The 24,756-nt window shown below is 39.9% G+C and overlaps 1 protein-coding gene across 1 annotated transcript in view; it reads left to right on the top strand.

Moving 5' to 3' along the window:
- LOC126299343 (protein tyrosine phosphatase domain-containing protein 1-like) overlaps positions 1 to 24,756 on the top strand; it is a 584,390-nt gene that overhangs the window by 502,614 nt on the left and 57,020 nt on the right. The gene's annotated exons all lie outside the window — the stretch shown is intronic.

The raw sequence follows: 24,756 nt of genomic DNA, 5'->3' as shown, positions 1-24,756 counted from the left end.
ACAAATATATTCAAAAGCACAAACACTATCCCGTACTAAAATTGGGAGTACAGGTCATGCTGCCCCAGAGCAAATCATATCATAAGGGGTCTAGTACTGGCATTAATTGTATGTAATGTTTCTTATTTTACCAGTGATTTGAAGGATTTACAGATTTTTAGTGTGCTATGGCACATCTAAAACACATGTACATAATTTGAATCTTACCATCACAGACAGGAAAAAGGAACCTGATACCAGAATTCAGTCTAGAGTGGAACAATGGCAATATTTAACAACCCATTACAATTACTGTTGTAATGCCTTGATTGTCCAGTGACATAGACAGTATGCAACTGTATTACTTCATTTCAGCTTTAAAGAATGTAGTATTAAGAGAGTTGACCTCATTGCTACTTTTAAGTGTATTTGTCCCTGAAAACCATTATGTGAGATTCCTTGATCAGTAAGGCTCAATACAAGTGTAAATGTTAATGAATATCAGCAATCTCCAAGGAAGTGAATGTATAAACACTCATTTTCTGAGACTTCTTCATAAGCAACTAGAATTATATTTTGAAGGCAATCCTGGAATTCTGACATGATGGTAGAACTGTTTTCTCACATTGCCGATCTTTCTCTGTAATCATTAACAATGTTGTTCAACTCAGAAAAATACAGAGGTCATCTAGAAGAGCAATCTCACCTTCATGTGAAAATTGCCTTCATAATGTCACTGACAAGGATATTGGATACAGGTTTACCTTAAATGGGTCATTCTCTTGTGATAGTCTTTCTATGATTTCTGGCCAAAAAATAATCTCAGCTCTTGTGGAAAATAATTGCATGCTGGCATAATGACAGAAATCATTACATTCATTACATGTTATATAGCACAGATATGTGAGGAGGTATCATACTGTATATAATAAATTCTTCATACAAAGGAATGTGTGTCTCGTGTCAAGAATGTTAACCTTCACAGAGCTAATCTTCAAACTCTATAAATGCATTTATTTACACAGAGTATGCACAGATAGCAGAGTTGTATTTATTTTGCTGAAAAGATTCTGTTTGTTACTCAACTCATTTACAACAATGACAGGGCCAATGACAGAAAATATTACATATTGTACGTTTCCAAAAAATAATTAGAAAATCTCTTTTGTATTGATCAGTTTATGTTAGTGACTTCATCTAGAGCTGTGATTTTGATCAACTTTGCAGCTGCATATATGGTATTCAAACAGAGTACAACAGACATTTAGCCATTCAGGAATAAACTTTTGAAAATAATTTCAAATAAGGAAAAAATTATCAGTTATGTAACTACAAGAGGACATTTAAAAGGAATTACAGCTTGTATCCTCACTGTAATGGGGTATTTTAGAGGAAAGGAGTTTGATTGCAGTTTAATACCCAATTAATGACAAAGAACACCAGCTTGGAATGTACAAAGATGGTGTAGGAAACTGGATATTATCTTTTCATATGAACCACACTTACTGCAGCCATACAACAAGATTGGTTCAGAGCAGCAGAACTACAGAGAGAAAGCTACCAGGATGAGTGGCAACTGCTAGAAAAATATTTGCTATGTGATTTAGGGATGAATTTGCAACCCAAGTAAAAGGTAACACAGAAGGATAGCAAAATAAAAATATTACTAATTGAGTATATACAGTTTAGTAGCAGCATATATGATTAAATTTGTACATGATCTTAGGGTATACAAGGCGTGAAATTTGGTACACAGAACTGTCACCTCTGGTAGCAATAACAACTCTAATTTGAGTGGGCATTCAGTCCAGCTGAGATTGGGTAACATATGTGGGTGCATTATTCCTTACTGCTTCAACTCTGCACCAGAGTGCAGCAGTCATAGTGGCTGGTAAATTGTATTGTGCCATTCTCTTTGCAAACCATTTTCAGTGAGTGTGAGGTCTTGAGAATATGTTGAAGTGGCCAACAGTTCAACACCATCCATATTGAGGTAGGTCAGTACAGAATTGGAAACATGCATTATTTTGTTATCTCATTAAAAGTTAATGTCATGGATATTTCAAAGATAGGGCACAGCCAGTGACCTTAACACCTCACAAATAAAATGTCTGCTGTGCTGTGGTGTCCATCATGTGTCAAATCTTGTTGTTGGATAAACTGTAAGTACACCTCTCTCTCCTGTACTACATATATGGAAGATGCAACAATGGCCACTGTACTGACAGTCCAAGGTGATCCATATATAGTTGCACTGTCTGCATGGATACATATCTTACCACAAACCAGCCCATTTCCAGATTCTAGGCACTTGATGTGACTCTATGATCTTGCATGGCCAAGTGAACAAATGTCTGCTCACTCTGGTGCTAGTCACATGGTGGTATTGACATCCTGAATGGAACTGAGTAAGACCTTCCTGAATCCATCAATTCTATGTTTCCATGATAATCATGAGATGCTGATTAAAGTGAAAAGCACTGTTGTGGGGCCACAAACCAGAGTCTCAATAGGCCATGATCCTACTGCTGTCAAATTCTGACACATCCTGGTACATTTTTCCTTCTTACACAAGGCATAACATTAGCTTCCCACAAACCACCAACATTCAGATGTGATTTCTGAATAATAAACCTGCCTCATAATCATTTCTTATATACAGTATACAGATGGTGCTACTCCTGCCTACTATGTGCAGTTGCACTGAAATGTCAATAATTTCCATTCCCAAGCATGTTGTACAGTTCATTCCAATTTGACATTTGTTAATGGTGTTCTGACTTTAATGGCCAGAAGTGTATTTGTAAGCAAAGTTGAGAATTCAGTATCTAAGTGTGTGGCATAAAAAGGAACCACATTGTTTACAGGTATCTCAACATATTTATTGATGGATTAATATATGAACACCACACTGAGTGTGGGAGCACCAACACAGTCGTCTCATTATGCCCAGTATATCTCACGTCCTACCTGATACACTTATTTTGCACACTCCACGTGAGAGTGTCAAAAAATCTTGTACTCAGAGATGAGTAGCATTTCTGAAATCTTGCCCCAGTCAATACTACCATTGTAGGATGATAAATTCCTCCTCTTTTTAATCAACACATATGAATAACAGAGACATGGCAATGCCAAGATTACTGGGATGAGGTGGCTGGTACTGAAACACTGTCCTACAAAAATCTAGTGGCATTCTAATATCAGGAATGACAGGCTGTGAAGTGGGTGTAGGTGGTTGATCTACTGAATGGAAGTTGTTTGGAGATGGATAACCTTTTGTGCCCCATCAGCACACATCTCCTCTGTATAGGTCCTAAAAAACTGCTGCAGCTGATGGTGTAAAATTAAGTTGTGGTGCCACTTTGGTGTGCTGTCCCTATTCTCCTGACATCACCTACCGGCTGCCTGTGATGGACTGGTTAATGGACAAGGACTTTTATGCCTTGTATAATTGCTGATGTGACCACATCACCACATCTTAGGTGCAAATCAACAAATAACTAGAACTCAGATGAACTCACAATAATACCCATGTAGATCAGATCTTCTATTTAAATACTATTCTTTAAGGACATACATCTTTCATTATCAAAGAGTAGATGCATGGAAGATTTGGAAGTAGAATGTTGAGATATGTTCATGGGAAAAATTTGTGACATTGTGAAACTAACGAAGACTCCACACATCAATGTTCTAACAACATGATAATCTCTGTTGTCATTTTCCTCTTTCATATACTTTTCTAATGGTAGTATGTAACAGTAAACCTTTTCTGATGTACATCAGCATTTAATTACTCACTTCAAGTTATATCATTAGCTACACTTTGGTATTAGAGGTTAAATGTCAATGTTCACAAGAGCTGTGAACTGAAGTCAGAGATAACACTCTCACGAAGAATTAGAACAATGCATGACAAAATATCACTCTGATATTAATTATTACTATTATTATTATTAGTAGTAGTAGTATTATTATTGTTTATTCAGAAGAGATTTTGATGTATTAGAGTTGGTACATGTTGTATCTTTACACATAGGCATTGTCAGGTCTTATTCACTAAAGTTGAGAGTACATTAAATTTTGCATATATAGTTACAAATTAATATATAGTTACAGATTAATACTATTATACAGATTAATAATCACACATGTTAAAATCACACAGATTTATAATCATGTTAGTCTATCGTAATAGTTTATAATCATATATTCATTCACTCATAACTTTGCTTTGATCAAAAAATTCCTAAATTGAATAAAATGGATTTTCTGTCAGTATTTGTCTAATACAGTTATTAAATACCTCTATGTTTTCTATTTGCATAATGACATTTGAAGACAGTTATAGAGGGACATTCCAACGTATGTAAACCCCTTTCTCATGTTGGCTGGTTCAATGCTGTATTGCCTTTAGTTTCCAGCGATTCCTGGTTTGATATAGGTGTACCTGTTCATTTGTTTCATAGAGATTACTGTGTTTTTTTATGTGAGTGTTAGAATTCTGTAGATGTAGACATTTACTGCTGCTAGGTTGTTCAATTCCTTGAATTTCAACCTACGAGTGGTACGCCTCTTTTTCCTTGTCATTATGAAGATGGCTTTTTTCTGTATAATAAGGATCTTATTCATATTTAGTGCTCTCCCCCAAAGTTCAATCCTGTAGGACATAGTTTAATAAAGTTGTGCATAGTAATATTTTATCAGGGTTTCCATGTTGACAATTTCACTTAACTTCCTGATATTGATGTGCTCTGATAATATCAATTTGTCATCTATGCAGAGAGCCAGAAATTTTGCACATTTCACTTGCTCAAGTCAATTCTAGCAAATTTTGTTTGGTCTTACTATTTTTAAAATAGATAAAAATGCTTTGTATCTGAGTACAATTTATTTCCTTTTTCATCTGATATTTCCACTTTCTGATGCCTGTTTGTCACATAAGACCTAAACAAAAGAAGCGCAGTACCTCTGATCCCATATAATTCTAATTTCTGCAGAAGTAATTCATGATTTACTAGACCAAATGCTTTAGATAGGTCACAAAGTATCCCTATTGTAACTTCCTGGCAGATTAAAACTGTGTGCCTGACCAAGACTCGAACTCAGGACCTTTGCCTTTCACGGCAAGTGCTCTACCATCTGAGCTACCAAAGCATGACTCACACCCGGTACTCACAGCTTTACTTCTGCCAGTATCTCGTCTCCTAGCTTCCAAACTTTACTGAAGCTCTCCTGCGAGTTCGAGTCTCGGTCGGGCACACAGTTTTAATCTGTCAGGAAGTTTCATATCAGCGCACACTCCACTGCAGAGTAAAAATCTCATTTTGGAAACATCCCCCAGGCTGTGGCTAAGCCATGTCTCTGCAGTATCCTTTCTTTCAGCAGTGGTTCTCCATGGTTAGCAGGAGAGCTTCTGTAAAGTTTGGAAGGTATGAGACGGGATACTGGCAGAAGGAAAGCTGTGAGTACCGGGCGTGAGTCATGCTTCGGTAGCTCAGATGGTAGAGCACTTGCCCATGAAAGGCAAAGGTCCCAAGTTCAAGTCTCGGTCGGGCACACAGTTTTAATCTGCCAGGAAGTTTCGTATCAGCACACGCTCCTGTGCAGAGTGAAAATCTCATTCTGGAAACATCCTCCAGGCTGTGGCTGAGCCATGTCTCTGCAGTATCCTTTCTTTCAGGAGTGGTTCTGCATGGTTCGCAGGACAGCTTCTGTAAAGTTTGGAAGGTATGAGACGAGTTACTGGCAGAAGTAAAGCTGTGAGTACCGGGCGTGAGTCGTACTTCGGTAGCTCAGAATGTAGAGCACTTGGCCGCGAAAGGCAAAGGCCCATAGTTCGAGTCTCGGTTGGGCACACAGTTTTAATCTGCCAGGAAGTTTCATATCAGCGCCCACTCCGCTGTAGAGAGAAAATCTCATTCTGGATCCCTATTGTAGTTTCTTCCTTGTCAAAAGCTTCGAGCACATAGTCAGTGGGATCTTTTGCAGCAGTTGTGGTGAACTTATTTTCCTGGTAACCATCGTGACTTCTGGATAATATTACGTGTGTTGTGAAAAACCTCATCAACCTGTTTTACAGAATATGTGCAAAGATTTTTGTTATTAGATTAGATGAATTATTGTTGTGAAATTATTGTTGTAAAATACTCACAGGTCTCTAATTTTCTGGTTCTCTTGCATCATCCTTTTTGAATACAGGTATTAACCTTGCAATTTGTAGGCTTTCTGGAAACACCGCATCTGCCATTGACTCATTAAATACTTTGCACAGTGGCTTAGCTATAAAGACAGAAGACAGTTTCACCAAGATTGTTTGATGTCCCATAAACATCTTGTGTCTTAGTGTTTTTCAGGTTGTTTTAATTACTTGCTTTAATTACTTCTCTTTCACTAGTAGGAAACAAATAAATTGAATTACTTAATGGTTGCTTCATCAGCTTTAACCCACTTAAAGCATTAGTTGCTGAGATTGTGATATTGTCCATCATATATGGCAGATGTCTATAAAGTAATTATTGAAGACATTTGCTATTGATTCAGGGCTTTTTAGTAAGGTGTTATTCAATCTAATTTCTTTGGGACAATCCTTTTTATTCCTTTTATGACCTTTTTCTTCATTTAAGTTTTGCCATGCTGTCCTTGCCTTGTTTTTGGAAAGGCTGGTAACCTTCTCAATAGCCTTTTCTCTGCAATTTTATGACTTTGTGATATATTTTCTTATACCTGGTATAACACATCTTGATATTTAAGCATTGTGTTCTGCACTTAACTAATCTATGCAGCTCTTTGAACCTCATAAGACACCTGAAATTATATGACAGTAACGGCTCTTTTACAAGCTTAATCTATGTTAATATGTCCATTTAGCTCACTTTGGCTAGTCACATGCCTTGAATTTGCAACTTTCAGAACATAGTTTGTTCATTTCAATTTAACTACCAAATCACTATTGAGGCTCAGTAAACGGGCACTAACAGTTCATATACCTCCATCAAAGGTCAGTATGTGCCTGGGATGCCTTGCCAAACTCAATTGTGGACCATGAAACAAATATAAAACAAACAGTTATAATACACCAATTAATATAAAATCTATAATACAAAATTATAACACATATTGCAACTCACTTAGTGTCATGCAGTGGCACCAATCAGTGTTTGCCACCATGCCCACCACTAGCTGAATTACTCCAACCTTAAACTGAATAACAATTAATAGTTTTCATTGGATTCTCAAGCATCTGGTTCCATTTTATGAATTGATTTGTCTACATTGGTTATGTCATCTTATGTGTTACATCCATTTACATCAATCTATCTTTAACCTTTTACTCTGACCAACCAATGTTCACTTATCTCCATATGGCTACCATTTCATCATTATAAGTTACAGTTCTCTATTAAGCACTAACATGAACAGTATGTTTTCATAATTGGCTAATTACAATGTCCTCTCTTAAATTATCTGATCTTGTTCATTGTATTTTACTAGGATGTACTAACTGTTGCTATCTCATTATCATGAAGACAGATTATAACTGTGAGTTGTATTAGCACTTTTCTCATATTACTTCTTCTACAGTACATCTACATCTAGGTTCACAATTTTCTCTTCATTCTTGATTAAATAACTGCATCTAAGATGTTGTTCATAAATGTACAAAAATTTCTGAATTTTAGCGACATTCACTTAAACTATCTGCCTTATTAGCAGCTATGTGTTACATAATTGAAGTACATTCATATTTCCCTCCAGCCAAAGATCATTTTATATTTCTATTGTAGTATTTGGCGAAATAGTTGATATGTCATTTTATCCTTCACATTACCATCTTCCATGCTATTTTTGGACACATAGAGTAATAATTTTAACTTACAAGGTGTTACAAAAGTGTAGTCAAGCCTTTGTTTGTTTTAGAGGAGTAAAACGTAACTTTAACTTTTCTTATAAACAAATATTTCTTTGTTTCTTACATTTGATGAGCATTGTGTGCTATCAATTGTGTAGGCATAATCTCTCTCAAGCTGAACTATAGTTTCCCACTGAAAGATATTGTAGTCACCTCATCTATCTTGTCCTGAGAGGACATGAAAGATAACACTCCTCCCAACTTGTCTTACCACAAATTACTGTTCCTTTATCTTTTCATCGTACCACTAGTAGAGCTCTAATTTTAGATCCAATTGTAAGCATCTTCATGAATAGATGCATGGGAACTTTCTCCAACAGACACTAACACCTCTAAGCGAGCACAAAGGCCCACTGACAACAACAAATATGGGCACATGCCAGTCAGGGTTTATTTACCATACAGACCTCAATATTTAGTACCTAAACTCGGAGATTACCGGTACTACTTGGGTAGGTCAGCAATGCTGCTGCCCATGGGCTACTAGGATACTCTTGCGTCACTTCCTTGTACCACTTAATTTGATAGATACTTATTTATGAACTACTTCACCTAAGAGTGCTACTAATTTAAGATTATTGATTTATATCCCTTCCTCCCTATTATCATGAATGCTTCCACATCACTGTTATTATAGCTGTACTTCTGCTCGCAATCTTACTTATGACTTCCTGTCTCTCTTTAGATTTTTACTTGATTGTATACTTATTATATAATGGCTAGTTTAGCATATTTTATGTGACATAATCTATTACAACTCTATTTTATGCCGTTTCCTCATTATTTATGTCTAACATCAACTGAGTTTAACTTTCGGGTTTTACTAGGTTATCACAGTGCTACATAGTACTAGTGGTATTTCCAGGCAATTAGTTTAGCTTAGGTATGTCTTTAAGGTCAACACTCCTTATTGTTCCTCATGATACTTACGTATCTGCAATAAATTATACAAAACTTTAATTATACCACTCCTTGGGTCTGTTAGTGCTACCACTTTGGGATGGGATACTTTTAATACCTCTCAGGGTGATTTAGGGACAAGGTCGGACCATTGTATATGTTACTCAGCACAATATATCCTACAAAGCTGTCCCAGCATTTGCATAATACATTTTGTGGGGTTACTTTGCAGGTAACACTTTGAAATCATTATGTGTCTGATACTGTATTTTTCCAACAATTCCTTAAAGTCATTCCAAAACGTTGGCTTCCATTATCAGACAAAATCCATTTGGGAGCTCCTACATTTACTAAGTAATTTTTTCCTAGACACCATACCATGCTTTTGGCAGAAGCCACTTTTAATGGATAAAACCACATGTATTTTGACCAACATTCACTCATGACAAATAGTACAACATATTGTAACCTTATTGGCCACTCAGTTTCCTTCTCTTGGTTGTAGCTTGGACATAACCTAATAATCTTCTGTACTCATATTCTTCCAGTAAAATACTTAATCTTCCTACAATTTAGATGCTAGTGAAATTATTTACTGAATACACCCCTACTTCAGTTACAGAGACTTGTATAAAGCAATTTCAAAGTCATCTTTTGTTGTTATTCTTCTGACCAATACTTATCCTTAAACTGTCAGCAGAAATATTCTCAACTAGAAAACTCTTATGCATGTGAAAAAAAAAAATCATTCTGAGGCTTTCTTTTCTAAATGCTCTGCTTTGAGCCTAATTCTCCTCCTATAGTCCCATGAGGTTGATGATGTGCTCTCAAATGCCCTCAGAAAAATAATGGCATGTACATTGCCCTCAAGCTTAAAATTTGGGAATCAAGCTGATAGATGTCCTCCACTTTCCATGTGGAACTCTTCTTATCAATCTATGGTCAGTGTAACAGATGACCATTCTGCATTAATCATACTATTGTTACATTCTATTCTCTTTCTCCCATTCCTGTCATTCTTTCCAACCCATGTGCCTTATCAGTTAGCTGTAAGCTAGGGCATGGTGAAGGTTCTCCATCATATAAAGGTGAGGCAACCTGGCCGTCATATTTGCTACAACTCCTCTAATCTCAAATTACATCCCTCTTGGCTTTGTCAGCTAGTTTCAGTGTAAATCTTTCTCCCATACCTGAAGTGGTAGAATACTGTGAGTCTTCACTAACTTTATTTTGTTGTAACTCCTCTGATCTAATTCCACCTCCTTCCTCTTCAAAGCTTGGCGTTTCCCATGTTTTTTATCAGTTTCCTTTCTCAAATTTGAAAAGTTTGCTTCTTGTTTCTTCTGAAGGTCTAACACCATCTTTTTAACTGATTCAACCAATACATTTTGATCTAATTCTAATGTCCTTCTGGATTTCTTTACTTTTACTGTCTAGATCCATGAATAATGTAACCCTTAAATTAAATACTTCCTTGGTCAATTTCTGAATTTCCTGATGTAACTGGTCCTGTTCAGCCCAAGATTCACAAGTGGGACCTTCGAGTTTTTTGTCACTGTCAGATATTTGACCCTTTACCTACTGCCTTAAGTCCTGCTTCTTATTTTTAATTTTAGTTACATCTTGCCGTAACAGTAGATTATTCTTTTTAAGTTCTCTATTATCATTCCTCAATTCTCAGCTCGTTTTGTCCAGTTTTTCCTTTAAATCATAATGTATGGAAAGTTCAGTTTGGGAATTATGAATTATTTAGGGATAAAGGAGACAACTCTCTGAAATGCAGAAGTGCTTATCATTGATAGACACATAAATAAAAAGTACAGAGCTTTGCTAGCTTTCAGGATGAACTTTCTTTTTCATTCTTGTAGGAAAAACATGCACAGAAACATACACACACTCACTCATATGCACATGCCTGTCTCCCTGCTTTTTACTCAGTTGACTGCCACCTGTTTTCCAGCCCACAGTGAGTACTAGGATGAGGTGGGAGTGCGGGATTCTTGCAAAAAATAATGTCGACAACCCAGCGGCACAACATGCAGCAGAGGACAGCATACGAGATTTCAATGGCTGCTTCACAACCCGTGCCATCTGAATCCTCCCCACCATCATCAGCTTTTCTGAGCCGTGCAGATGGAAGTTATCCTCCCATGAGCGACTAGATATTTCCCCCAAACTCTTTCCCTGTCTCCTGCCACTCTCCATCCCTCACCCCATCCCACTATGCACCCCCATATCCACCCAGTACACTTGCCATGGGCCAGGAAAGAGCTGGCAGTCAACTGGATGCAATGTAAGGATCAGGCATGGGCATGTGAGTAAGTGTGTGTGTTTGTGTGCATGTTTTTCTTACAAGCTAGAAAAAGGAAGTTCATTCGAAAAGTTAGCAAAGCTCTGCTCCTTTTGTTTGTGTATCCATCAACAATGCAGTGCTTTTGCCTTTCAGTGAGTCATGTCCTTCATTCCTAAATAACTTGAGTTCCTTTATATCTTTTAACATTTGGAGCATTTCATCCTCCATGTTTAATTGACGGAGTAAAATCCTATATTATGACAAGAAACTTCTTACTGCACACACCTTACAACATTTCTCCAAAATAACTCACAGTTAAACACCCTATTCATTCAATCACCACACATAAACACTCAAGGTAGTTGCCATTATGAAAATGACTCACTATTAACAAACTTATTGTCTCACTGCTGTAGACAGGAACCATTGTGATACACACACTGATTGTGGCTGCACTTAGTCAACTGCACAGGTAGCACCAACTCATACCTTGCTCTCATCTTATGACAGTGTGATGACCTCACGTGGATCTCAGTCAAATGCACTACTGGATGCTCACTGTCCACATGTGGATACTGGAAACGCAGTTGCAGCTGCTGCCAGTCTGCACCTGTACAAAACTTCATGTGTATTGATGTGAGAGTCTTCTTGACAACCACTGAAATCTTCTGTTCTCAGTCTTTAAATGTTGACTTAAGAATCATCTATTCTAAATCTTCCCAGTTGTTTCCTCTGCAGTCCTAATACCGAGATTGACACAATGCACTGCCCTCTTCTCCTGACTTCAACGACAGGCTGCCTGCAATGAATTTATTAATGGATAAGGACTTTTACATCTCATACAGTTGCTGGTGTGATCATGTGTTACCATGTCACAGGTACAAATCGTATTTCAAATCACTTTAGAAATAACACCACTGGTCAGAATGATGTCAAATTGCAACCAAATATTATCAGAGAAGGGGGGGGGGGGGGGGGGGGGAATGTATGGCAGAAGAAAAAAAAATAGTTACAAAATGTAGCAATAGCTGGGTGCTTTAAGCATCATAATTTAATAGTGGTTGACTATAAATGACAAATGAATCATACAACAATGGCTAAGGTACGTTTGATGTTAAACAAACTGCACTACTTGATGTGTACGGGTGTACAGGTGTGAAACAGTTAGCTACATAAGCCCATCCATCAAGACAAGGTCATATTGCATCAGATGGGAAAAATCAGTTTCTGGTTGATTTATGTGGGGATTTTCCATTGCCCATATTTGACAATTCTGTATATTGACACATTTTGTGAAATTGAAGTGGGCTTTGTCTGTCCACAAAGTCCTCCATGGCCAATCATTGTCCACTTCCATGCAAGCAAGAAATTCTAAAGCAAAAGCCCTCTTGGTGGCAGATCAACAGGAAGCAACTTGTGCACATGGGTAATTTTGAATGGACAGCTCAGAAGGATGTCTCAGAGGATTTTACACACCGTGCTCATGGGTATGTCCAGTGTTCGGGGAATTCTCCATGCACTACATGTTTGCACACCACCACTCTTCTCCTCCTGCATTGCTGTGGCCACTGTTTCCACTAACATTGAATCAATTCATTTCCTCCCTCTACCAGGTAGCACACCAAAAGAACCCTCTTTTTGAATTTCCGAATCATTTTCTCCAGATCCATGGCAGTCATTGGACCAATGCTTCTTTTTTTCAAACCATTCAGTGTCCAGAACTTCTGCAGAGCAACATGTGGACAGTCATCAGTCTTGTAATACAGCTTTACAAGCAGAGCATGATCCTGCATTGATACTGTGATGGTGAACGTCAAAGACATGAAAGGAGGAAAAGCCATGTAGCCAGAGTGTTTATAACAACTTCAATGGGTCTTGCGCATGACAGGTGTTTTCATTTACATATTCTGACACATACTGTGCCACCTACTGATCAATTTTCACACTATTTTTTTTCTTGTGCCATATGGTTTCCATCTTCTCTGATAATATACTGTTGCAATTTGATGTCATTGTGACCAATGGTGTTATTTCTACAGTGTTTTGAAAGTTTAACACTAATTATAATCACCCTGTATAACCAAGACCCTGGTAAACTTGCAATAATATTCATATAAGTCAGATCAGTATGATTCTTTAATAACGGACCCTGTATGCTGTCAAGAAGTAAATGCATGGATACTTTGGATGTGGAATATTGACTCACATTCATGGGAAAAATTGTAATATTGTCAAATGAACAAAGACTTCTTACACCAATGTTCAAATAAAACAAGTATCTCTGGCACCGTCCTCTTTCATAGACTTTTTTAATGAAAATATTTAATGATAAGCCTTTCTTAAGTATGTAAGTGTTTGGATAACTCACTTCAAGTGATATCATTAGTTACACTTCATTACTAGTGTTTAAATGTCATTGTTCATGTCAGCTGTGAATTTCAGTCAGAGATACCACTACCAAAAGCTGAAACAAAGTGTGACAAAATATTACTCCAATATTCATTACAATTGGCTTGTAAGACACAAGTAAATATATAACAGTCACAGTTGGATTGTATAACTTCTATAACAAGCCTAATTGATGTTAATATGTCTATTTAGCTTATGTGGCCTAGTCACATGCACTGAATTTGCAGCTCTCATAATATAGTATGTTGGTTTCCATTTAACTATAAAATCACTGTTGATACTTTTTAAACGAGCACTAAAAGTTCATATATCTTCATCAAGGTTCACTATGTGAATGAATATTTAAGTGGAAAGCAATCATTCAGCATCTACACAATATTATCTGTCAGTAATACTGTTACAGTTCTGATCCTGTACAATGCAGAGTGTGGTGTCACCGCTAGACACCACACTTGCTAGGTGGTAGCTTTTAAATTGGCTGCGGTCCGTTAGTATACGTCGGACCCGCGTGTCGCCACTATCAGTGATTGCAGACCGAGTGCCAACACACAGCAGGTCTAGAGAGACTTCCGAGCACTCGCCCCAGTTGTACAGTCGACTTTGGTAGCGATGGTTCACTGCCTACTTACGTTCTCATTTGCCGAGAAGATACTGTCCGAATTTTATCGCTTACAGAATCAGCAGACGCAGGCCTTACTGGATGCCCTTCGACAGCTCGACCAGGGTCAACGTGTGATGCAAAACGATGCGGCAGCAGTCGCTTCATCACTAACGCACCCACAACACGCTGTTGCACCAACTATTCGACCTTTTGATGCTGCACTGGAAAGCTGGCGTACAAACGTACCATGTGAAAGTCAAATTATTTCCCCGACGCGACGTAGCAACTCTATCCTACGAAAAATTTTGTCTGCATTAGATGCATATTTCAAAGAATCAGTCAATGTAGTTGCGAAAATGTATCCCTTTTTTCGTACAAAATGTACGGCAGGTCGGACTAATCGGGAGTGTGTTGCAACCTTGCAAGGCCTTACTAGGGATTGTGCTTTTGAGTGTCAATGTGGACTCCCTTATTCAGATACTATGGTACGTGATGCAATTGCACAGAACGTTTCTGATGTTCGTATAAGGGAATAGATTTTGAAACTAGTAAATCCCTCCCTTCAACAAGTGATGGACATATTGGATCGGCAGGACACACTTGACTTTGCTCAGGAATCATTTGAAACTTCGCCAGCAGTGTGTCAGGATAACCGGCCTGCCGTCAAGTCGCAAGTGATTATGTACCAGTGTCAGTTCACGTTGCACGAGACAGTCGCTCTTGTCGTCAGCAGGACAATAAACTTTTTGTAGACTTGGACATTAACGGCAAAGTGATACCATCCCAGCTCGATACCGGAGCTGTAGTTTCACTGATCAATCAAGACACTTACAAACTGCTGGGCACATCTCCGTTGCGTGCCGCAAATGTTAGGTTAACTAGCTATTCAGGTCAAGAGATCCCTGTGTTAGGACAGTGCAGCCTTCTTGCAACATACAAAGGACAAACAAAACTTGTGTCATTTTACGTCCTTCGTTCTTCTTCTGCAGTGAACTTGTTTGGTTTCGATTTATTTCAGTTGTTTAACTTGTTTATAGTAAATCAGGTCCTATCATTGCACCAGACGGTGCCTTCAGACAGTGTTTCTCGTCTATGTGAAGAATTTGCAGACATTTTTGCACCGGGCCTCGGTTGCGCTAAGAACTATAAAGCACATTTGAAACTGAAAGTAAACGCGCAACCGAAATTTTTCAGAGCGCACAATGTTCCCCACGCATTGCGTGATGAGGTCGCAAAAACATTACACGATTTGGAATCACAAGGCGTAATTGAACGTGTGCAGGCTTCTCTCTGGGCATCACCCTTAGTACTTTTGCCAAAACCTTCCGGAAAATTGAGACTTTGTGTGGACTTCAAGGCAACAGTGAATCCACAACTAGTGATTGTAACTTTTCCTTTACCCCGCCCGGAAGATCTTTTTGACAAACTGTGCCCGGGTAAATATTTTTCGAAGTTGGACCTCGCAGATGCGTACTTGCAAATACCGGTGAACAAACAATCCCAGCGCGTTTTAGTGGTTAAGACGCATCTTGGGTTGTATTAATTCAAACGACTACCATTCGGGTGTGCCTCCGCACCTGCATTGTTTCAGTAAAATCTACAAACTGTTTGTGCGTCGGTCCCTACTGCAGCAAATTATCTGGACGATATTGTGATCTCCGGAAAGACGGAAGAAGAACATTTGGCCAATCTCAGAACATTATTTGAGATCTTGCGACAAAATGGTCTTCGCTTGCGGAAAGACAAATGTGTGTTTTTTGCTCGTGATTTGCCCTACCTGGGACATGTACTCAATGTCCAAGGCATACATCCCAGTTCCACTCACCTTCGTGCCATACAAGACTTGCCTTCGCCGCAGAATTTGAAGCAGCTACAGAGTGTGCTGGGAAAAATAAATTATTACCACCGCTATGTGCCGCATGGCTCTTCCATTTCAGCTCCGCTTCATCGCTTACGCTGTAAGGGTGTTCCGTTCGTCTGGACGACGGAATGCGGCCGCGCCTTTCGCCGGTTGAAATCGGCGTTGCTTTCCAATACTTGCCTCACGCCATTCGATCCCCAGAAGCCCCTCTTGTTGATGGTGGATGCATCGGATTTCGGGATCGGTGCTGTGCTTGCGCACAAAGATGGATCGCACGATCCAAATTGCTCTCGTCTGCTCAAAGAAATTATTCACAAATCGAGAAAGAAGCATTGGCTCTCGTATTTGGTGTTACAAAGTTTCATGATTTCTTGTATGGTCGTCACTTTACCATAATCACAGACCACAAACCTTTGACATCGCCTTTTCGTCCGACCAAGCCTGTACCTCCACGTACAGCGCAGAAATTCATTCGCTGGTCTATTTTCCTCTCGCAGTACCGCTACGATATCTTGTATCGGTCCACTGCTAAGCATGGTAACGCCGATGCGTTGTCCCGCTTGCCTGTTGCTGAGGATAGGGCATTCGATTCCTCCAAACTTGCTTGCATGTTCATTGATGCGTAAACCGATGGCATGGTCGAATCGTTTCCGATTGATTTTCACCGTGTAGCTACAGCCACAGCTGCCGACCCTGTCTTTGCTCCCATTCTGCGTTTTGTTCCTACGCAATGGCCCTTGTAAAAGTCGCGGATCGGGGACCCGTTGGTTCGCCGATCTTTTGCTCACAAGGAGACTTTTTGTACGACGTGGTGTTTTGCTGTTGCGTTCTGATAATGATCAGTCCAGGGTCGTGGTACCACGTTCGTTATAGTCTTCTATCTTACACCTTCTCCACCAAGGACATTGGGGTATAGTGAGAACGAAACAACTTGCTCGTCAGCAGTGTACTTGGTTCGGAATCGATGCCGCGATTACGAATATGTGCTCTTCTTGCATGGTGTGTGCCGAACAACAATCAGCACCACCGCCGAAATTCTTTGCATGGCCAAAAGCCACTTCCCCTTGGCAACGATCCCCATTGATTTTGTTGGTCCATTCTGGAATGCTCGATGGTTGGTTGTGGTAGATTCATTCAGTAATTTTCCTTTTGTTGTCCGGATGTCTTCCACGACGCCATCTGTCACCATCCAAGCGTTATCTGCTATCTTTTCCATTGAAGGTCTTCCACAGACTATTGTTTCCGACAATGGCCCACAGTTCATGTCCGCAGAATTTCAGTCATTCTGCAAGGCCAATGGTATTCAACATCTGACGTCCGCGCCGTTTTCGCCACAGTCAAACGGTGCAGCTGAACGATTGGTCATGACTTTCAAGTCACAGATGTTGATGTTGAAAGAGTCGCATTCTCGGGAGGACGCGTTATTGCTCTTTTTGTCCTCGTATCGCTCTCAGCCCCGAAATGGTTGCTCGCCGGCTGAGTTGCTCCACGGCCGTCATCATCGCACCTTGATGTCTTTGCTACATCCGCCTCATCAGGTTCCTGTGCAGTGGCAGACACCTGCTTTTGCTCCAGGCGACGTTGTCTACTACCGCCACTATCGAGGTTCACGGCGTTGGCTCGAAGGGCGCATTCTTCGCTGCCTCGACAGCACTATGTATCTGGTTTTGGGGGCCTCTGGTGAGGTGCGCCGCCATCTCAACCAGCTGCGCCCTGTCGTCGCGCGGGATCTGCCGATCGTCGTCTGCTTTCAGCGACGGTGCCGTCCGGTCAGCGCCCTGGGGACCCATCTACTGGCTCGCCTCAGCCCCAGGTGTTCCCGACGCTGCCTTCCATTTTGCCCTATGGCGACGCGCCGCCGCCACCGCCGCCGCCGCCTCTTCTCCCGCCGGAGACGCCGCAGTGGACGCGTCACTGCAACCGCCGGGCGCCTCCCTGGGTCACGTGCCGCCGATCGCTTCCCTTGACCAGTTGTCCTCCGACACGGAACTCTTGCACGCTCTGGACCATATGTCGTCTTCGCCCATCGGGTGCCCCGGCCCGATGGAGGTCGACACTTCGGCCCCTCCCTACCTCTCTGCGGGCGCATACACCGCATGTTGGCGTGCACCCTGGAGCAGGTTTTCAGGCGTTTCCTAGCTCCCTGTGGTCCCAATGGCAGGGTGTGGGTGGCACAGCCTCGCATGTTGTTAGGCTCCCTACTTCGTCGCATGCGTCAACATGGGGTCCTCCACACGGCGTGCGGAAACCTTATGCCACAACCGTACGCCTATTTGCTGGGGAGGAATGTGGTGTCACCACCAGACACCACACTTGCTATGTGGTAGCCTTTAAATCGGCTGCAGTCCGTTAGTATACGTCGGACCCGCGTGTCGCCACTATTAGTGATTGCAGACCGAGCGCCGCCACACAGCAGGTCTAGAGAGACTCCCGAGCACTCGCCCCAGTTGTACAGCCGACTTTGCTAGCTATGGTTCACTACCTACTTACGTTCTCATTTGCCGAGACGATAGTTAGCATAACCTTCAGCTAAGTTATTTGCTACAACCTAGCAAGGCGCCATTATCAGTTATTCTTGATATTGAATCATGTAAGTCAAGAGCGACGTTCACCATTAATGTATTAAAGTTAAGTATTCCACCAGCTACGTCCATTGTTTCTAAATTCTAATTTCCTTGTCCTGTTCCAGACCTCACGCCAGCCTGCATGAGCTAAATCGCGTGCCTTTCGGCCTCCTCTAGTAACACGGTGTTGGCTCTCCTGCCAACCACAAAACAGAGAACATTTACTGTCATTGAAACTTTAGTTTAAATATCCATTTTCTTCCTCTGAACTATAAGAATCTCCATTTATAGTTGCTTGCCTAATCTTTCTTCAGCTCCAAAGTATCAAATTTAAAAGTTGCCAAATTAAGTAATTTTCACAACTGAGATATCTTAGTATATCTTCTGAGAACTTATTATGTATAATCAGTCATCAACATATACATACCTGGTAGAACACAACTTTTAATGTTCACAGTCAGGCATCAAATTCCTTAGCGAGCGAGACTTTTTAATAAATAAAATTCAGTATCGACAATGTCTTCCAGATCATCTGCCACCCACTAACCGCCAACTGGACTTCAACAACACTCAGTACACCTGCTACTGTGTCATTAGAACAGCAATGGAACACCTTGCCAAACTTAATTGTGGATCATGAAACAAATATAAAACAAACATTTTAATGCACAAATTAATATAAAATCTATAATACAAAGTTATACTCATATTGTTATTCATCTGGCGTCACACAGCAGAACCAGTCAGTGTCTGCCATCATCATCATAAACACTACAATGGTCAGGGCAGAGCTGAGGGCAGGGCCAGGCGGAGATGTCCAGTGCCAACTGGTGAGACTGTGGCTGTCACTGCCATAACTGTCCTGATATTTGTTGTGACTGAAGCTGATTTGCGTGCTGAATCATCTGCAACATTAAAAATGTGGACCTCCTTGTAGCTGGTGACAATTCATTGTGTTGAACACTGGTTCCAGCCATAGGCATGCTCCCACACTTGGGAGCCTGTGTGATAGTAGGGTTGTGTGTCTGAGCTCCTGGCACATCATGTTGGATGCAGTAGTTCAAACAACATTCAGAGTCTGTGCTCATGCAAGATTTTCACTAAGTTGTCCATTAACGTGGTTGAATCAGTGTATGGTGAGGAAGGTGGTCAGTTCTTCTCTATGGAAAACATTCACATTATTGGTTTTTGCATTGTGTTTCGTATGTCCTGACTCTGCTTCACCTCAGAATTTGATGCTAGGCAGAAGGGGTCTCTGTTCTGTTTTACTGACAGAAGAACCTTAATGTAGATGTAGATTTTTACAGCCATGATGAATGTGCTGGCATGAATGCTCATGAAAATGTTAAAGTATATCATTGCAGAGATTTACTGTCAGTTTTTGGGCTTGCATTGTTGATCCCTCTTTGTCAGAGTCTTACATTCATCCACTGAGACTCAACAGATGAAGTTACAGTACTTTCTTAGACAATACTTTACCCAATATACCAGAAGATGTGCCATTATCAGTGTGATGAAACATGTATTTCATATACAATGAAGTAAATCCTCCATTAAATATTAATGCTTATTAGCTTCAAATAACAGGTTCCATGACTTATGGATATGAAGATATGGACTGATTTGCTGGCCACCACATTCTCCAGACTTAAGTGCACTGGATTTTTATTTGTAGGAGAATTTGAAACCTCTTTTGTGCGGTGTCTCAGTACAAGATGAAGAGAGTCTTCATGTCTGTATAGTGGAAGGCTGCAAAACAATGCACATTGGTCCAGGGACACTTCAGAAACCTAACACATCACTGTTACAGAGAGTATTTAATGTTCATGTGGTATGCTGGTACATTCTCTTTATGTATGTTTTCCATGATTAATGTTCTACAAAGAGTTGTAGAAAATGAGTTCTGTAGTGGAAATGAAGAGTCTCTGACAGCATATTCATTCATCATATTTTCTTCTGTGTGAGGAATGTGTCCTGAATGTTTGACCATAGGTTTTTGTTCTGCCATGTATAAAGAAAATTAGAGCTCAGTCCCCTAAATAGCCACACAAGTACTTTAGCACTAGTTGTAACTGGTCATTAGTATACTTAATAGAGGTTAAAAAGAGACTACTAAGAACTAGCTGGTGAGTCCTTAATTAAATATTTGTGAAACTTAACAGAACCAACCAGGATAGACCCCACTGTCCAGACCAGATGTTCATGCTGTGTAGCTACCAGTGCCTGGAAGATAACAATATAAATGTATTGTTTTCTGAGGTACATAAGTAGGTCAGTTACTCACCAACCTACACTGTAAACACCATGGTCAATAAAAGTGTGCTAATCTCTCAACCAAATGTATTATTATGACACATAAAAACTGTTAATTCAGTAATGATATTAACTAGACCCATGAGGACACCACTTCCATGAGTTGATCCCTGCTTCTGAAAGTCTGGTATAGACCAAGACCACAGTGAGCATAAATTTACCAAGCTTTAACACTACCCATATGCTTTGCCCAGCTATTTGAAGGCTGTGTAACATTAATGGGTATTGTATTGTATTGCAGTTTGGTCCCCAGTGAAACCCCCCCACCCCCCTCCTCATACCAGATGAGTGTAACCCCAAATGTTTTGCATGGTAGAGTAATTATGGTGTACGTGTAAGTGGAGACAGTGTTTGCACAGCAGTCGCCAACATAGTGTAACTGAGGTGGAATAAGGGGGACCAGCCCGCATTCACCAAGGCAGATGGAAAACCACCTTAAAAACTTGCCACAGGTTGGCCAGCACACTAGATCTTGACAAAAATCTGCTGGACAGATTTGTGGTGGAGACAGCCATGCCTTCCCGCTTGCAAAGCAGCATGTTAGGCAACAACATGGCTAGCTGGATGAGCAACATTAATGGGTAGTAAGATGTCATCTTTCTTGATAGAATGCAGGCTTTCAATGTCAGCAACATTAATGGGTAGTAAGATGTCATCTTTCTTGATAGAATGCAGGCTTTCAATGTCAATATTTGTGTTATTGCTGATACTTGTTTTATGGGTCTTAAGCCATAGTCAAAAGCATAATAATGTGCCTAATGTTTTGTATTCCAATGCTGGGGACATCATCAGAGGCTTCAATGAAAGCAGTTACAGTCACAGACAAGCACAATAATCTGAAATTCTTATAAACAATAACAGGAGTTACAGCCTCAAACATGATCAGTACATCAAACTGTATATAAACAGTTCAGTTAGTTTGAGGATTTTACACAGAGAATTATGCCTTGGACCATGACTCAGTGCCCAAAAACAAAATATCAGCAACAGCATAATCATTCTCCTTCTGTTGAGGAACAGATAGGTGCCTGGAACAGTTTTAAAGAACCAAGACAATACTCTCAATGTTAAATTTCAGACATTTCACACTCAGTTTTACAAGATGCATTCATGATGACCAGATGGTTGCTATCAAAATCCATCATGTGTGATTTTCGGTTTCCCAGCATAGGAAAATCCTGAATAGTTCTTGGATATTGTGCTAGATAGTGTCATGTAAAAGGTGCGATATTTCAAAAAGTGAACTTATTGCTGTCTTCAGATGTTCCTGATGACTGGGTGATACCTGCTGAGCATCACTTTCATATCCTCTTCCCCTACCTCCCACAACCACCACCACCACCACCACCACCACCACCATCATTTGTATGGAACATGACCATGTCCAGTACAAATTATTACAGCAACTGCCAGATACAATAGACTTTAAAACTGAAAAAGCGAAGACGACAGCCTGCTGAAGATGAAGATAAAGTGGTTGTGATGGTGATTATTCCATACATCAGGAACACATCTGCAAAATTTGGAAAAACACTCCAGAAACACACTGTATAGCATCTGTTCCACCCACCAGCCAAGATAAAAACCTTATCAGGATCAGCCAAGGATGACCTAGCACTTCAGAAACTGTGAGTCTACTGCATCCCTTGCCACTGTGGGAAAATTTGTGTAGGCCAAGTTACATGGACAGTGCAGGAGTGATGCAGTGAACATAAATGCCAGACAACCATGAAGTCCACTGTGGCAGAGCACTGCATCTCCCAAGAACATGCCATGAATTATGACGACACCAAGTTGTTGCAACAATTGAATATCTTGTGGGATTGTATTTTCAAAAAATCTGTAGACTGCATGAGAGATTAATAAATGATGCCAGTTTTCAAGTAAATAAGGCCTAGGACCTAGCCCTGAGCATGAGGAAAACACACTGGCAGTCTGTGTGGAGGTCCCATCCAGTCACAACAACTGAAGAGTACTAGAAGCATTGTCACCATGCCAGCAGAGATTCTTGACTGGCACTGGCCATGGTGCTACTGAAGGCTTTGATTGATTCCCGACACTGTGTTTCTCCCACGCTGCACCAGGTCCATGTCTGGAGGCACTGGTTGGTCACAGCAGGAGGAGAGGGGAGACTATATAAAGGTGGCCCACAGCAGATATCACACCATTGTCAGAAATGCCTGAAGATGTCAAGAAGGTGGCTTACTGGAATATCATGCTTTGGAGACAATACCATCTGGCTGAATACCTGAGAACTATTCAAAACCCATCAGTTTTACAAAATGAGATCAGGAATATATATAGACTCACAGAATCTAACCATTTACATAATTGTCAGTATTAACATCTGTTGCTTAACCATAAAACTGTAACTAGACAGTGCATTGACTTAAGGAACATCTCTTAATGAATTTTCAGTGTCAGTGACTTTAACAGTAGATCAACAGACACTCACTTTTACTGACTGAGCTTGACTGTAGCTTTCTGCAGACTGACTGCAGAACTGCCTTCAGTGCTTTTTTACAGGCCAACATAGGACAATTTTCTTTCTTTAAAAAAAAAAAAAAAAAAAAAAAAAAAAGTTCTGAAATAAAGAGCACTTACATATTTATTCAATAATAACATAAAAGATAGGAAAAGTAGACAATAAATATACAACATTGGTAATCATATTATTTTGGCTAACTATTGGCTGTGTAGTCTTCAAAAGGCAGTAATGTTAGATTCTGTTTCCAGGAGTGGTCTTTTAGGAATACATTTTCCTCCTGTATCTTCCCAGAAAACCCACCAAAATGAAATGATAATTAAATCAATACCCTATGCTGCCGACAGGAGTTGATATACAACAGGGACAGTTGAAAATGTGTGCCCCAGCTGGAACTTGAACCCAGGATCTCCTGCTTACATATCAGACGCTCTATCCATCTGAGCCACTGAGGCCACAGAGGATAGTGCGACTGCAGGGACTTATCCCTTGCATGCTCCCCATTCCCAACTTGATGTCCACAAACAACATTTGTAGTGCCTCTGCCCATTACACTTATTACTTGCAGCAGACAATTGTACCAAGTCCCGTAAGAGTTCAGGCAATACATGTGCATCTGCACAGAAGAAGAACATCAGTGCCTGGATAGCCTTAAGTATATGAAGATGATATCTGTTCTTTCAGACAAGTCTGAACAAACAGATACTATCTTCATATAGTTAAGGCCCACCAAGAATATTCTATAAACTAAAATTTTCTATTCAAAATATTTTATTAAGCACTATGTTTTCCAATAAAGTATACAGTTTTGGGTACAGAACCCTTAGGGCTACAATGGCTATATTGAATTTCTTTAATGGTTTACATTCTAACAGTTTTTATTTCCTATGACCAGCAATGTTTTATATACACAAAATTTCAAAAGATTAAATATTTTTCACATGGCTGATAAATTAAGCATCTCAATCTAAAAACAAACGCTTAATAGCAGGTAAATTTTTTAAGTGTGCGCGCTGTTCCCAAATCTTAGCTCTCAATGCAACAGACTGATAAAAGGGGATCTAAATTCAAAAGCATTGCAAAATCTAAAGAATGATTTTTGGGTGGGATGCTTTGGATATGACATCAAAAATAATGGAGGTTATTAAAATATTTTGGGAGAAACAACCTGTTCTTTCTTATCACATTCTTTTAGAAGAAAAAAAATAGAAAATGGTCTTAGAAACAAGCAAATGGAACTAAAGATGCAATTGGTTATTGACTATATTTTACCAAATAATAAATAAATTTTATAGGATGTACCCATGTTTGAACTGCAAGTGACCATAGACTTATAAGATACAGATTAAAAATAGATACAACACAAGAAATAAGCAGGCTTATCAGAAAGAAATTTAATCTGATGTACCCCATTATTCTTAAATTACAAAAAGAAA

The sequence above is a fragment of the Schistocerca gregaria genome, chromosome X (genome assembly GCF_023897955.1).
Source record: "Schistocerca gregaria isolate iqSchGreg1 chromosome X, iqSchGreg1.2, whole genome shotgun sequence".
Classification (NCBI taxonomy): domain Eukaryota; kingdom Metazoa; phylum Arthropoda; class Insecta; order Orthoptera; family Acrididae; genus Schistocerca; species Schistocerca gregaria.
This window is presented reverse-complemented; position numbering and strand designations above follow the sequence as displayed.